At 47.3% G+C, this 15,596-nt stretch overlaps 1 protein-coding gene across 16 annotated transcripts in view; it reads right to left on the bottom strand.

Moving 5' to 3' along the window:
- The window catches only part of R3HDM2 (R3H domain containing 2), a 181,842-nt gene extending 169,930 nt beyond the window's left edge, over positions 1–11,912 (bottom strand). For 9 of the 16 annotated variants that reach the window (XM_030822364.1, XM_030822369.1, XM_030822371.1 and 6 more), the window contains exon 1: positions 11,597–11,781. The gene's annotated coding sequence lies outside the window, so the exon portion shown is untranslated. Of the gene's footprint in view, positions 1–11,596 lie in introns of all 16 variants that reach the window. The other 7 variants (XM_012510326.2, XM_030822383.1, XM_030822367.1 and 4 more) reach the window with 1 other exon arrangement.
- Between the last annotated feature and the right edge of the window lie 3,684 nt (positions 11,913–15,596).

Raw genomic sequence — 15,596 nt, 5'->3', positions numbered from 1 at the left:
CTTGTAAAGCCCACCATAAAATCAGGCCCTAAATATATCCTTCTCTTCAGTCATTCAAAATACTGCCCCATATATACCATCCATATTCTCCTTTTTTTTTTTTTTTTTTTTTTTTGAGATGGAGTCTTGCTCTGTCGCCCAAGCTGGAGTACAGTGGTGTGATCTCGGCTCACTGCAACCTCCGCCTCCACGGTTCAAGAGATTCTTGTGCCTCAGCCTCCCCAGCACCTAGGATTACAGGCAAGCGCCACCATGCCTGGCTAATTTTTTGTATTTTTAGTTGAGACGGGGTTTTATCAGGTTGGCCAGGCTGGTCTTGAACTCCTGACCTCATGATCTGCCCGCCTCGGCCTCCCAAAGTGCTGGGATTACAGGCATGAGCCACTGTATCTGGCCATCTTTTTCTGTTTTTAGAGACAGGGTCTCACTCTGTTGACCAGCCTGGGGTACAGTGGTGCAATCATAGCTCACTGCAAATTCCTGGGCTCAAGTGATCCTCCCACCTATCTCTCAAGTAGCTGGGACAAAAGATGCATGCCACCACATCCAGCTAATTGCTTTAACTTTTGGTAGAGGTGGGTGTCTCACAATGTTGCCCAGATTGCTTTCAAACTCCTGACATGATGTAATTCTCCCGCCTTGACCTCCCAAAGCACTAGGATTACAGGTGTAATCCACCGTGCCCAGCCTCATACCATATTCTTTAATACCTCTAGGTCTTTGCCCAGGCTATTGTACCTGCTTGAAATGCTCTCCCACCCTTACACTACCCCATGATATCTTTGCCTGCCTAGCCATACAAGTACCCTCAGCAGCTATCCCTCCCATTCTCTCAACAGCTACTTGAACCTGCCTCCCTTCTCAAGGCCCCTATTCAACCAACCCGCCTTACTCTAAGACATCAGCTCCCTGACCCAAAAAAATAAGCCTCCTACATCACAAGTAATACAAAGGTCATATGGCAGAAACTCTCTCAAATTCCTTTGTTTAGATACCAAACATTTCTCCCCACCCCTTTCCTGACCTTTTCCTTCTCTTAATGAAGGGGATAATAATTCTAACCCTACTTTAGATTGCATCTTCTCTACAGGCTCAAGAACTTCATTCTGTTATCATGGCTCTGTACTGTCTTGCTCATTCTCCTGTATATATAAATATGCTCGAGTTTGTCATCTTAAAAAACTCTTCCTTGCACATTCCCTCTAATTACTGTCCTCTCTCTCCATCTCTTTGCAGTCATCTTGAAAGACAAAGTTTGTTTTCCTCTCCTCCATTTATTCCTCAAAATGTTATCATCATTCTAGTGACCCTGCTCTCACTGAAGACACCAATGACCTGACTGTCAAATCCAATTAGTTATTTTCTGTCCTTATCCTACTTGGTCTTTCTACCACCTCTGATACTGCCTTCCTCCTCCATGAAACTCCTCCTAGTTCTAATTATACACACTTTACTGGTTTTCTTTTTTTTTTTTTTTTTTTTTTTAATAAAGATGAGGTCTCATTATATTGCCCAGGCTGGTCTCAAATTCCTGGCCTCAAGTAATCCTCTCGCCTAGGCCCATAGTATTGGGATTACGGGCGTGAGCCACTGTGCCCAGCCTTTACTAGTTTTCCATCTATCTTTAGGCTTCCTCAGATTTCTTCTGGGGCTCCACTTCCACCAGTCACACCTTTAACCACCAGTGTTCTCCAACTCCTCTCCTCAGCCTGCAGCTCTTCAGTCTCAACATGCCTCTTAGCTGACCCAAACCCATAACTTCAACTACAACGTATATACTACTATACTGCTGACTCCCAAATCTCTCTCCAGTCCCAACTTCTCTACCTCTGGACTGGTATATCCAACTACCCAGCAGGCATTTCCATATGGTTCCACAGGTACCTCAAATTCAACCATTCAAAAACCAAACATCTCATTTTTTGTTCCCAAACGTGCACCTTCCTATATTCCCTAATTTATAAATGGAAGTCACTATCCACCCTAGCATGGAACCCAGAAAACTAGAAGTCATCCCAGAGCTCATCCTTCTCATTACCACTATTATCCTCTCTCTTGCTCTCTAGCTTTGTCAATCACGCATGCACACATCTCCATGTCTAACAGATTCTTTTTTTTTTTTTTTCTGAGACAGAGTTTTGCTCCTGTTGCCCAGGCTGGGGTGCAATGGCACAATCTCGGCTCACAGCAACCTCCGCCTACCAGGTTCAAGCAATTCTCCTGCCTCAGCCTCCCGCGTAGCTGGGATTACAGGCATGCACCACCACACCCAGCTAATTTTGTATTTTTAGTAGAGATGGGTTTCTCCATGTTGGTCAGGCTGGTCTCCAACTCCTGACCTCAGGTGATCTGCCCACCTCAGCCTCCCAAAGTGCTGGGATTACAGGCGTAAGCGACCACACCCGGCTCTTTTTTTTTTTTAAGACAGGGTCATCACTTCTCTGCCTTTTGGCTAAGATCAAGCATAGTAAAAGACAGGGTCTCATTCTATTGCTCAGGCTGGAGTGCAGTGTGGTGGGACTGTGGCTCACTGCAGCCTTGATTTCCAGGTTTAGGTGATCCTCCCACCTCAGCCTCCCAAATAGCTGGGACTATAGGTGTGTGCCACCAGGCCCAGCTAATTTTTCTTGTATTTCTTTAGAGGCAGGTTCTCACTAAGTTGCCCCAGGCTAGTCTCGAACTGGGCTCAAGAGATCCTCCCACCTCAGCCTCCCAAAGTGCTGAGACACCACACCCAGCCTGACTATCTATTAAATATCTCATGGGGGCTCATGCCTGTAATCCCAGCACTCTGGGAGGCAGAGGGGGGCGGATCGTCTGAGATCAGGAGTTCACGACCAACCTGACCAACATGGTGAAACCCATCTCTACTAAAAATATAAAAATTAGCCGGGTGTGGTGGCATGCACCTGTAATCCCAGCTACTCAGGATGAGGCAGGAGAATCGCTTGAACCCGGGAGGCAGAGGTTGCAGTGAGCCGAAATGTGCCACTGCACTCCAGCCTGGGAGACAGAGGGAGACTCCGCCTCACAAAAAAAAAAAAAAAAAAAAAAAATTGAGTCCATCTATCCCTGTGCACTTGTATGACTACTTTAGACCCTATTTCTTATCTGGATTATTGTGATCCTCCCTAAACTGGACTCCCTAATTCCAGTCTATTTTCCAATCCAGTCTCCAAATTGCTACAAGAGATATTTTTAAAAAGTAAATCCTTCAGTAGCTTTCACAGTTTAAGACAAAACTCAAACTTTTTAGCCTATCAAATAAGGACTTCAAGATCACGCACCTAGGTACCTCTCTAGTCTTTTCTGTAATTCCCACAAGAATCCCATATGTAGCCTCATCCCATTCCGTGCAGTTTGGCAAAGACTCTATGTTACCCTGCTCTATACCTCCATGATTTACATAGGCAGTGCCTCCCCAGAACTTTCTTCCCCATACTTCACCTAGCTAACTCCCAGGTAGTTAAGGAAAAGCCGGAAAGGCTGACAGGGGCCAGATCATAGAGTTTTTGTAGGCCATAATCTTAATAAGTCTTTCAAGAGATACATATGCCACTAGGTTTAAGATCGAGAGATAGAGAGGGAGAATACAACAGAAACTTTCAGGAAAATGAACATTTAAAGGACAGGGGCCAGGTGCAGTAATTCAAGTCTACAATCCCAGCACTTTGGGAGGCCAAGGCAGGACAGGACGACTGATTGAGCCCAAGAGTTCAAGACCAGCCTGGGCAACACAGGGAGAACTCATCTCTACAAAATTAAAAAATAAAATTAGCTAGGTGTGATGGTGTGCACTTGTAGTTCCAGCTACTTGGAAGCCTTGAGCCAAGGAGATGGAGGGAGCAGTGAGTCATGATCATGCCAGTTTACTCCAGCCTGGGCAACAGAGCAAGACCCTGTGTCAAAATAAAAAATAAAAATAAAAAAATATATAAATGAAGAATGGGCAGGAGAAAAAGAGCCAGGAAAGCAAGTAAAAAAGTATAGCATCACCAAATATTTGAAGAAGGAGAGGGGTCAACAGTAACGAACGCTGCAAAAACAACAGAGTAAGACAAGGATGAAAAGAGATCTGTGGCCGGGCGCAGTGGCTCATGCCTGTAATCCCAGCACTTTGGGAGGCCAAGGCAGGTGGATCACCTAAGGTCAGGAGTTCAAGACCAGGCTGGCAAACATGGTGAAAACCCTGTCTCTACTAAAAATGCAAAAATTAGCCAGGCACAGTGGCACACCCCTGTAATCCCAGCTACTTGTAAGACTGTAAGTGGGAGAACTGCTTGAACCCAGGAGGCGGAGGGTGCAGTGAGCCGAGATCACGCCACTGCACTGCAGCCTGGGCAAGAGAGCAAGACCCTGTCACAAAAAAAGAAAGAAAAGAGATCTGTTAAATTTTACAAGGTCTCCCATATTCTTCCCATTGATTTTGATGGTTGCTGGGAGCTGTCTCTACCAACAGCATTAGAAACTTTAAGTGGGCCAGGCGTGGTGTCTCACGCCCAGCACTTTGGGAGGCCAAGGCGGGTGGATTGTCTGAGCCCCAGAGTTTGAGATCAGCCTGGCCAACATGGTGAAACCCCGTCTCTACTAAAAATACAAAAATTAGCCAGATGTGGTGGCGGGCACCTGTAATCCCAGCTACTCGGGAGGCTGAGGTGATTGCTTTAACCCAGGAAGACGGAGGTTGCAGTAAGCCGGTATCGTACCACTGAACTCAAGCCTGGGCAACAGAGCAAGACTGTCTCAACAACAACAACAACAAAAAAGGCCAGGGGCAGTGGCTCACACCTGTGATCCCAGCCCTTTGGGAGGCTGAGGCGGGAAGATCACCTGAGGTCGGGGGTTCGAGGCCAGCCTGACCAACATGGAGAAAGCCCATCTCTACTAAAAATACAAAATTTGCCAGGCGTGGTGGCACATGCCTGTAATCCCAGCTACTTGGGAGGCTGAGGCAGGAGAATCACTTGAACCCGGGAGTCGGAGGTTGTGGTGAGCCGAGATAGCGCCATTGCACTCCAGCCTGGGCAACAAGAGCAAAACTCTGTCTCAAAAAAAAAAAAAAAAAAGGAACAAAGAAACTGTAAGTGAACACTTCTCATGGGTATACATTCACCTGCTACAGGCTGGAGTACAGTGGCGCAATCCCAATCACTGCAACTTCCGCCTTCCAGGTTCAAGCGATTCTCATGCCTCAGCCTCCCGAGTAGCTGGGATTACAAGCATGTGATACCATAACACCCAGCTAAGGTCTTGTATTTTTAGTAGAGATGGGGTTTCATTATGTTAGCCAGGCTGGTCTTGAACTCCTGACCTCAAGTGACCCACCCACCTCAGCCTCCCAAAGTGCTGGAATTACAGGCGTGAGCCACCACACCCAACCATATATTTCAAATGTACCTACCATTAAATTTGGATTGTCACTGCCTTAATTACTTTCCTCCTAGTCTTCTGTTATTAATCCTGTAAGCTTTCACAAATCTGACCCACCCTTTTCCAAGACACCAAGGATTTCTTGATGCCCATACTGTTCCTCATAAACAAAAACCATAAATTCTTACAACTGTCATATGCAACGAAGACATAGGCCCAACAAAAATATGAACTGTATTTTTTGAAAACCTAGCCTTTTTGGGTTTAAGAGACAGGCTCTCATTCTGTCACCCAGGTCAGAGTATGGTGGCACAATCATAGTTCACCGCAGCTGCAAACTTCTGGGCTCAAGCAATCCTCCCGCCTCAGATTCCCAAAGTGCTGCATTACAGGTGTGAACCACCAAGCCAAGCCTATATAATATTTTTAATAACTGTGCACGTAAAACAAAGTTTTGGCTGTACTTTGTCACATGAGCCTGGGCAACAAAGTGAGACTCCGTCTCAAAAAAATAAATACATAAAAAGAAATTATTCAGTCAGGTGCGGTGGCTCACGCCTATAATCCCAGCACTTCAGGAGGCTGAGGTGGGCAGATCACCTGAGCTCGGGAGTTTGAGACCAGCCTGACCAACATGGAGAAACCCTGCCTCTACTAAAAATACAAAATTAGCCAGGTGTGGTGGCGCATCTCTGTTAATCCCAGCTACTGGGGAGGCTGAGGCAGGAGAATCACTTGAACCCAGGAGGAAGAGGTTGTGGTGAGCTGAGATCGGGTCATTGCACTCCAGCCTGGACAACAAGAGCAAAACTCCGTCTCAAAAAAAAAAAAAAGAAAAAATTATTCACAAAATGAGAACTACTAATATGATTCTAGAAGATGCAGTTATTTCTTTATACTAATAATATCAGAACTATGTCCAGTCAAATGCATAGCAGATCCCCAATTCTTGCACCTCCCATTAACTGTTCTCTCCTAGGCCTGGCAGCTTTCAATGTCCTCGCAAAGGTTGAAGCAAAAGCCTTAGCTTTGCCACTAGCATTCCTACAAAGTGTTAAAAGCACACTTCAGGCCGGGCGTAGCGGCTCACATCTGTAATCCCAGCACTTTGGGAGGCCGAGGCAGGCGAATCACCTGAGGTCAGGAGTCCAAGACCAGCCTGGCCAACATGGTGAAACCCTGTCTCTACAAAAAAACAAAAATTAGCTGGGCATGATGGCGGGTGCCTATAATCCAGCTAGTTGGGAGGCTGAGGCAGGAGAATCGCTTGAACCTGGGAGGCGGAGGTTGTAGTGAACTGAAATCAGGACACTGCACTCCAGCCTAGGAGACACAGCAAGACTCCATCTCAAAAAGAAAAAAGCACACTTCACTCCCTTTGCCTTCCTGAGCTAAAGAAGAGTAGCCAAACTGCCCCAAAGAGAAATCTCATCCAGGTTACTCTAGCTGGAAGATCAATGCAGGTAACTAACGTACCAACCAAGAAACTAAGGAAAGATAGGTCAGGCGCGGTGGCTCATGCCTGTAATCCCAGCACTTCGGGAGGCCGAGGCGGGCAGATCACCTGAGGTTAGGAGTTCGAGACATGACAGAACCCTGTATCTACTAAAAATAAAAAAATCATCTGGGCGTGGTAGCGGATGCCTGTAATCCCAGCTACTTGGGAGGCGGAGGTAGGAGAATCCCTTGAACCTGGGAGGCAGAGGTTGCAGTGAGCCAAGATCGCACCATTGCACCCCAGCTTGGGCGACAGAGCGAGACTCCATCTCAAAAAAATAAATAAATAAATAAAGATAAAATGAGGGATAACCCACAGAATTTAGGGTGCCTGCTCCTTTTTATCCTCAAACTTAGCATAGATTTAGTTGCTAAAAATGTCCCCCAAAATCAATCTGTGAAAAAAGGATCAAGTGTTCTCTAGAACTGAACATTCTACAATTGTTAGAGAAACCTATTCTTGAAGTTTTTAAGCTCAACTGTCTCTACATGAATTGGTGGGGGTGAGGGTAGGAACTAGCCCATAAAGACAGAACTATAAATATTAACATCTTCAGGCTACTGAAAAACTCAAAGTGGAACCAGCCTGCTCAGCTCTGTAGGGTCAGAGAAGTAACAAGAGTGGTATTTGTCTTGGCAGGGACATGAACAACCTCAAGGGAAGAGCATGAAGTAGGTAAAAATTCTAGCCACATGAAATCTGAGATAAGACTACCAACACCAAAGACTTCCACACTCCATCCTCTTCTCTGCCCTCAGTATTTTCATTCAATGGCCCCAAAGCACAAGATGTTTGTCCAAAGAGAAACATCCCCAGAAAAAACATCTCAACATCTCTCAATGAGTACCTTAGAAAACTAGGTTTTCCTAGTGAAAACCCATCCCACCCTTCCAAGGACAACTAATCACGATGAAAAATTCATGGAAAGAGTTCAAGGAAAAAACTCCCCCTTACCTATCAGTCAATACATCTGTTGTGCACTTTACTGAACATCAAGTGCTGTGCTAAGTGCTGAGGATATGGAAATCAATAAAACAAAAATGTGGCTGGGCGCAGAAGCTCATGCCTATAATCCCAGCACTTTGGGAGGCCAAGGCGGGAGGATCACGAGGTCAGGAGTTCAAGACCAGCCTGACCAACATGGTGAAACGCCATCTCTACTAAAAATACAAAAATTAGTCGGGTGTGGTGGCGCGTGCCTGTATTCCTAGCTACTCAGGAGGCTGAGGCAGGACAATCACTTGAACCCGGGAGGTGGAGGTTGCAGTAAGCTGACATCATGCCACTGCACTCCAGCCTGGGCGACAGACCAAGACTCTGTCTCAAAAAAAATAATAATAATAAAATAAATAAAACAAAAATGCCTACTCTCCTGAAGCTTTCTTTTTTTTTTTTTTTTTTTTGAGACAGAGTCTCGGTCTGCTGCTCAGGTTGGAGTGCAGTGGCACGATCTCGGCTCACTGCAACCTTAGCCTCCCGGGTTCAAGCCATTCTCCTGCCTCAGTCTCTCGAGTAGCTGGGATTGCAGGCGTGTACCACCACACCCAGCTAATTTTTTTATTTTTAGTAGAGACCGGGTTTCACCACGTTGACCAGACTGGTCTAGAACTTCTAACCTCAGGTGATGCCCCGTCCTTGGCCTCCCAAAGTGCTAGGACTATAGGCATGAGCCACTGCACCTGGCCCTGAAGTTTACTTTCCACTGGGGGAGATTAAAATATATAACATGTTATAGGTTGATAAGGGCTAAGGCATAAAATAAAGCAGAAAAGGGGGATAGTTATGTAAATATGTATGCAGGAGGGGCTTTGCCATCCAGATAGCCAAGGGAATATCACTGTTAAGAGTGACATTTGGGCCAGGCGCAGTGGCTCACACCTGTAATCCCTACACTTTGGGAGGCGGAGGTGGGTGGATCACTTAAGGTCAGGAGTTCAAGACCAGCCTGGCCAACATACAGTGAAACCCTGTCTGTACTAAAAATACAAAAAAATTAGCCAGGCATGGTGGCGGACACCTGTAATCCCAGCTACTCAGGGGGCTGAGGCAGGAGAATCGCTTGAACCCAGGAGGTGGAGGTTGCAGTGAGCCGAGATCATGCCACTACACTCCAGCCTGGGTGACAGAGCAAGACTCCATCTCAAAAAAAAAAAAAAGTGAAATTTGAGTAAAGACCTGAAGGAGGTGAGGGGACAGACAGGCTATATGCTCTTATACAGCTTTGTAAGAGAAAGGTAATTCAGGAAGAGGGAACAAGAGCATAGACCTTGAGGCAGAAGTGTGCCTAGTGTGCTCAAGGAACAGCCAGAGGCCAGTGTGCATGTTAGGGGGAAAGGGTGCCACAGATCTAGAGCTTTAAAGCTAAGATTGGTTTGGCTGGGTGCGGTGGCTCATGCCTGTAATCCCAGCACTTTGGGAGGCTGAGGTGGGCAGATCATGAGATCAGGAGATGGAGACCATCCTGGCTAACACGGTGAAACCTCGTCTCTACTAAAAATACAAAATATTAGCCGGGTGTGGTGGGGGGTGTGGTGGGGGCGGGGGGAGGCGCCTGTAGTCCCAGCTACCCAGGAGGCTGAGGCAGGAGAATGGCGTTAACCCAGGAGATGGAGCTTGCAGTGAGCCGAGATTGCACCACTGCACTCCAGCCTGGGTGACAGAGCGAGAACAGAACAACAACAACAAAAAGTAACATTGGTTTTTATTTTGAAAGAGAAAGGAAGCCATCTCCTCTCTTAACTTTCCATTAAAAAATATTAGGCATGCTATTTTTTTTTTTTTTTTTTTTGAGACAGTCTCTCGCTCTGTTGCCCAGCCTGGAGTACAGTGGCACGATCTTGGCTTACTGCAACCTCCGCCTCCCGGGTTCAAATGCTTCTCCCATCTCAGCCTGCCAAGAAGCTGAGATTACAGGTGCCTGCCACCACGCCTGGCTACTTTTTGTATTTTTAGTAGAGACGAAGTTCCACCATGTTGGCCAGGCTGGTCTCAAACTCCTGACCTCAGGTGATCCACCTGCCTTGGCCTCCCAAAGTGCTGGGATTACAGCATGAGCCACCGTGCCCAGCCAGTCAGGCACGCTATTTTTGTCACATTTTTTAAAAACTTTGCATTGTGAAGCTCTGCCAAGAGCAATGGCTCACGCCTGTAACCCCAGTGCTTTTGGGAGTCTGAGGCCAGAGGATCACTTAAGGCCAGGAGTTCAAGACCAGCCTGGGCAACATAGCAAGATCCCATCCCTGTGAAAAAAAAACTGTGAAGCTCTACTCATCATATAATGGACACAAAGACAACTGGAACTTCAACTCTGAAATTTAACTTGTGAGTTCATCAGGCCTTCAAGAAAAAAGTTATCTTTTCTCTCAACTCTGGAGAACAGCAACAGGGTAAGAAAAATACAACTAAAAACTGAACTGAATTAATCTAACCGGCCACTTTTCACCACTATTTAAACTTTTTGTCTTTCCCGGCGTGGTGGCTCACGCCTACCACTTTCGGAGGCCAAGGCAGGTGGATCACTTGAGCCCAGGAGTTCCAGACCAGCCTGGGCAGCAAGGTGAAACCCCATCTCTACAAAAATCAGCCAGGAGTGGTGGCTCACGCCTGTACTCCCAGCTACTTGGGGGGCTGAGGTAGGAGGATCACTTGAGGCCAGGAGGCAGAGGTCGCATTGAGCCGAAAAGGAACCACTACACTCCATTCTGGGTGACAGACTGAGACCCTGTCTCAAAAAAAATTACAACTTTTTGTCTTGATACCCCAGCATCAAAAGGGCGGTGGGATGGGGGGGGATATTGGTGGAACAACAACAAAAAGCATTAGGAACAAGAGCCACAAATAATTCAACTGCAAATCTATCTAAAAATACAAGAAAATGCTACGAATCTGTGATATTCCTGAAGTGAAACCTGTCACTTTCCTCCTTCCTTGAGTCTCCACGTGGCTTATGCATATCAGACAGGACTCAGGCTTCTCAATCTTAGTTATCTATTTGAACAAATATGTACAAGAATATTCATCCAACTGGGATATGAATTCAAACTTTTCCACTTTTCTTTCTTCCGTTTTAATGCAGTTCTGGGATTGTTATTCGGTCATTCCTCATCATTATCCAATGACAATTCACTTTAAGTAAGTATTCCTGGTAGTTCCGAGACTAATGGCCACAAATGTTGAAAAATGTTAGCTCTACGGGAAAACGAATCGAAGCGTTTTCAGGGGCTCGAGTAAGTTATGAGCTTAGTGTAGGCCCAAGTTTTAAGCTATAGAAACATCTCCTTGTATGTGCCAACTCAAATCCCCGTCCCTGTAAGAAACCTGGACACCAGCACGATTTTAAACACTTCTTCTACACCTCTCCGTCCTATTTTCCCATGCTCCACGCTCAAAGGAAAACCGCCACCCAAGAAACACACGGAGCTAGCCACCCCGAAGCACTACAAGGGCGTAACAGTTTTTAGGTCCCCCCGCAAAGGCCACAGGTGGCGCCACCCCCCTGCCCCCGCACCGCCGCCCTCCGCCCCGCGCCCCCAGCTTCTCTCCAGCAGCGCACACTTAGAGCAGTCTTTCCCGGGGCCATCTGACCCTGACCCATCGTCCCCGGGACCAGCCGCCAGGCGCGGGGAACCCAGGCCGCGGGGCCTCCTCGCGCCCGCCCGCGCGGCCGCCACGCCCCCTCCCCACAAGCCGTCCGGGCCGCCCGCCCCCTCGGCCGGGAGGTGGCCTCACCTCGCACGGGCCGTAGCGGGGAAGGCGCCCGCGTCTCCGCCCGCCGCCCGGGCCCACGGCCGCTCGGCTGCGGCTCGGCCCCGACGGCCGGCGGCGGCGCGCTTCTGGGGGCGGGCTTTTCTCGGCCGGGGCTTCCCTAGGGCCGAGGGCTGGGAAGCAGGGGGGACTGGGACGGGGGAGGGAAAAGGGGCTTGGGAAGGAGGGGGAGAGGGGAAGAAAAGGGGGGAACCAAACCCGGAAAGGGAGAAAAGGGGGGAGGGGAAAATCAGAAGGGGAAGAAAAGCCCAGAGTCCGCCCCCCGCTGCGGCTGCGCGCTACGTCAGTACGTCCGGCGTTGTCGTCACCGCGTCCTGCGTTCTGCCCGTCCCTGCTTCCTGGCTTCCCGCGTGCCCCTCAGCAGCCCTGCGGGGCTCACCGCCTGCCGCACGCACTCCCGCCGGCGCGCGCGCACTCGCACTCACTAGCTCGCTCGCCCTCTCCTCCTTCCGCGTTACCTGTGTCAGGACACCAATCCGGAGCCACTGGGAGTCTCGGTCCTCCTTAAACCCATCAAGTCTGTTAGATAGAATACCCTGGATTTCAATATAATACTAATAGTGATCATTCTAAAGTAATTTCAATTTACAGAGCACTTTCAAAACAGCCTTTCACTTAGGGCAGTAACTCCTGTACCAAAGGAACGTACACTCGGTATTTGTTGCATACATGGATAACTATAGTTCAGCAGGTAAATGTCCATTTTACGTAAAGATGAAAAAAACTGACCTAGGAGGAACTCAGTTTGTCCTATTAAGATCACATTCTTACCATCATCCCCTCTCGAAGATACAGTTCTCAAAAATCGTCTTAAATGCCCAACCTCCCCCGTTTTGTCCATTCTAGGCAGAATCAATTTAGTTACTGATTATGTGTGTGTGGACAATTTACTGACCAAACTCCCTCAAAGAAGCAATGTAGTCTTTTGTAGAATTCGACCATTAAATATTTACCTTGTGACAGGAACTGCGGTAGGCAAAAAAAGTCAAATAATTATAGTACAATTTAAGTGCTACAATAGAAAGGTTTAAATGTGCTATGGAAACACAAGGAACAGCAATTCGTTCTTAGAGGTAAAAGAGATTGAGTAAGTTACAAAGAAACTACAGGTGAAATTCCAGCTAATCTTGAGACTATAAATAGTTCACTAGAGAGGTAAGAATGGAGATTCCAGCAAAGTCATAGAGGCATGAAGTTCATCTTTCCTTCAAGGATGAGCAAGTTCCAGGTTGGTTGGTGTTTTTTTGTTTGTTTGTTTTATTTATTTATTTATTTATTTTTGAGATGGGGTCTCCCTTTGTCACCCAGGCAACTAGATTGCAGTGGTGCAATGTCGGTTCACTGCAACCTCCACCTCTCAGGTTCAAGGGATTCTCCTGCCTCAGCGTCCGGAGTAGCTGGGACTACAGGCATGCACCATCACGCCCGGCTATTTTTTGTATTTTTAGTAGAGACAGGGTTTTGCCATGTTGGCCAGGCTGGTCTCGAACTCCTGGCCTCAGGTGATCCACCTGCCTTGGCCTTCCAAAGTGCTGGGATTACAGGTGTGAGCCACCTCGCCCAGCCCTCTCTCTTGGTCATCACTGCCTCCTGCCCCCAAATTCTCTCAACCCTCTAGAGAACAACAATGGGGGAAGAAAAATACAACTGAACTGAACTGATCTAACCTGCCACTTTTCACCACGATTTAAACTTTTTGTCTTGGCCGGGCGCAGTGGCTCACACCTAGCACTTTGGGAGGCCAAGGCAGGTGGATCGTTTGAGCTCAGGAGTTCCAGACCAGGCAGGGATGACCAGTAGGAAATAATAGCTAATATTTGTATTATGTGTATGTAAGTACAATATACAATGTGTAGCATTCTACATCTATTGTTACTATCAAATCCTCAATACAATAGGTACTATTATTATACCTGTTTTATAAATGAGGAAACCTGAGGCACAATAATTAAACCAAAGTTCCAGATTTTTTTTTTTTTTTTTTTTTTTTGAGGCGGAGTCTTGCTCTGTCACCCAGGCTGGAGTGCAGTGGCGTGATCTCAGCTCACTGCAACCTCCACCTCCTGGGTTCAGGTGATTCTCCTGCCTTAGCCTCTCAGGTAGCTGGGACTACAGGCATGTGCCACCATGCCTGGCTTATTTTTATTTTTTTATTTTCCTTTGGTATTTTTAGTACAGATGGGGTATCACCATGCTGGCCAGGCTAGTCTCAAACTCCTGACCCCAAGTGAACTGCCCACTTCGGCCTCCCAAAGTACTGGAATTACAGACGTGAGCCATCACGCCCAGCCTACAAGCACGTTTTTAAGGGCAAAAAAGAAGGAGACAGGGAGTAGACTGATACAAAGTTGTCAGGTATTCTTGTTGGTTTACAGAAATAACATTGATTAGTGACTGGCTATACATTGTTAAGCTATAGGATCTAGGTTATAGTGTCCAGTGCAGCATTATTACGTTAATTTATAGTTACTTGTGGCAATAGCAAGCAATTTCAAGAGATGAATACGTGGCCGGGCGCGGTGGCTCACGCTTGTAATCCCAGCACTTTGGGAGGCCGAGGCGGGCAGATCACGAGGTCAGGAGATCGAGACCACGGTGAAACCCCGTCTCTACTAAAAATACAAAAAAATTAGCCGGGCGTGGTGGCGGGCGCCTGTAGTCCCAGCTACTCGGAGAGGCTGAGGCAGGAGAATGGCGTGAACCCGGGAGGTGGAGCTTGCAGTGAGCCGAGATTGCGCCACTGCACTCCAGCCTGGGCGACAGAGCGAGACTCCGTCTCAAAAAAAAAAAAAAAAAAAGAGATGAATACATAGCTCAAAAGCAGGGAGTAGGACATGACTGCCGTCTCATTTTATTTATTCATTTTTTATTTTTTTTTTGAGACATGCTCTCACTCTATTTCCCAGGCAGGTGTGCAGCAGTACAATTACAGCTCACTGCACCTTCCACCTCCTGGGCTCAAATGATCCTCCAGTCTCAGCCTCCTGAATAGCTGGGACTACAGACACACACCACCACTCCCAGCTTTTTTTAAATTTTATTTTATTTATTTATTTTTTATTTTAGTACGGATAGGGTCTGGCTATGTTGCCCAGGCTGGTCTTGAACTCGTGAGTTTAAATGATTTGCCCGCTTTGGCCTCCTAAAGTGCTGGGATTATAGGCTTGAGCCACCGTGCCTGGTCTGCTGTCTCATTTTAATGTCTCTCTGAGCCTGATAATCGTAAAAGACTTGCATTTCCCAGATGAAAATTGTTTTATTTTCTCAGTGCCCTGACACAGAATGAAAGCCTGAAATGTTTCTGAGACAAGTGCAAGAACTGAAGGACAACAACCAAGAATACCTGGATTTAAAACCTATACTCCTGGCCGGGCACAGTGGCTCACGCCTGTAATCCCAGCATGTTGGGAGGCCGAGGCGGGCGGATCACGAGGTCAGGAGTTCGAGACCAGCCTGACCAACATGGTGAAACCCCGTCTCTACTAAAAATACAAAAATTAACCAGGCATGGTGGCACGCACCTGTAATCCCAGCTACCCAGGAGGCTGAGGCAGGAGAACTGCTTGAACCCGGGAGGCAGAGGTTGCAGTGAGCTGAAATTACGCCACTGCACTCCAGCCTGGGCGACAGAGCGAGACTCCATCTCAAAAGAAAAAAAAAAAGGGAATCTCAAAACTTCTTTTCCAAGACAGAAAAAAACCCCAAAGGGTGAGCAAATCTGGAACTCAAGCCCTTTACCCCCCTTAAGAGTTCCCTCTGAGAGCATCGAAGACATGGCTAGAACACTGTGCCTCCCTTCCCTTAACCTTCAGACTTCATGGTTTTGAGACCTCTTGGGCAAAACTCAACCAGGGCTAACAAATAAGACTAGATTGAGAACCCCAGGGAGGGAGGATGGAGGGATGGGGATGGGCTTTGAGAAACACCAGGCAAAAAAGAATGCAACTCTCAATTGTTCATGTAT

Source organism: Nomascus leucogenys, chromosome 11, assembly GCF_006542625.1.
Source record: "Nomascus leucogenys isolate Asia chromosome 11, Asia_NLE_v1, whole genome shotgun sequence".
Classification (NCBI taxonomy): Eukaryota; Metazoa; Chordata; class Mammalia; order Primates; family Hylobatidae; genus Nomascus; species Nomascus leucogenys.
The sequence above is the reverse complement of the archived record's forward strand: the minus strand, read 5'-3'. Positions and strand labels throughout refer to the sequence as shown.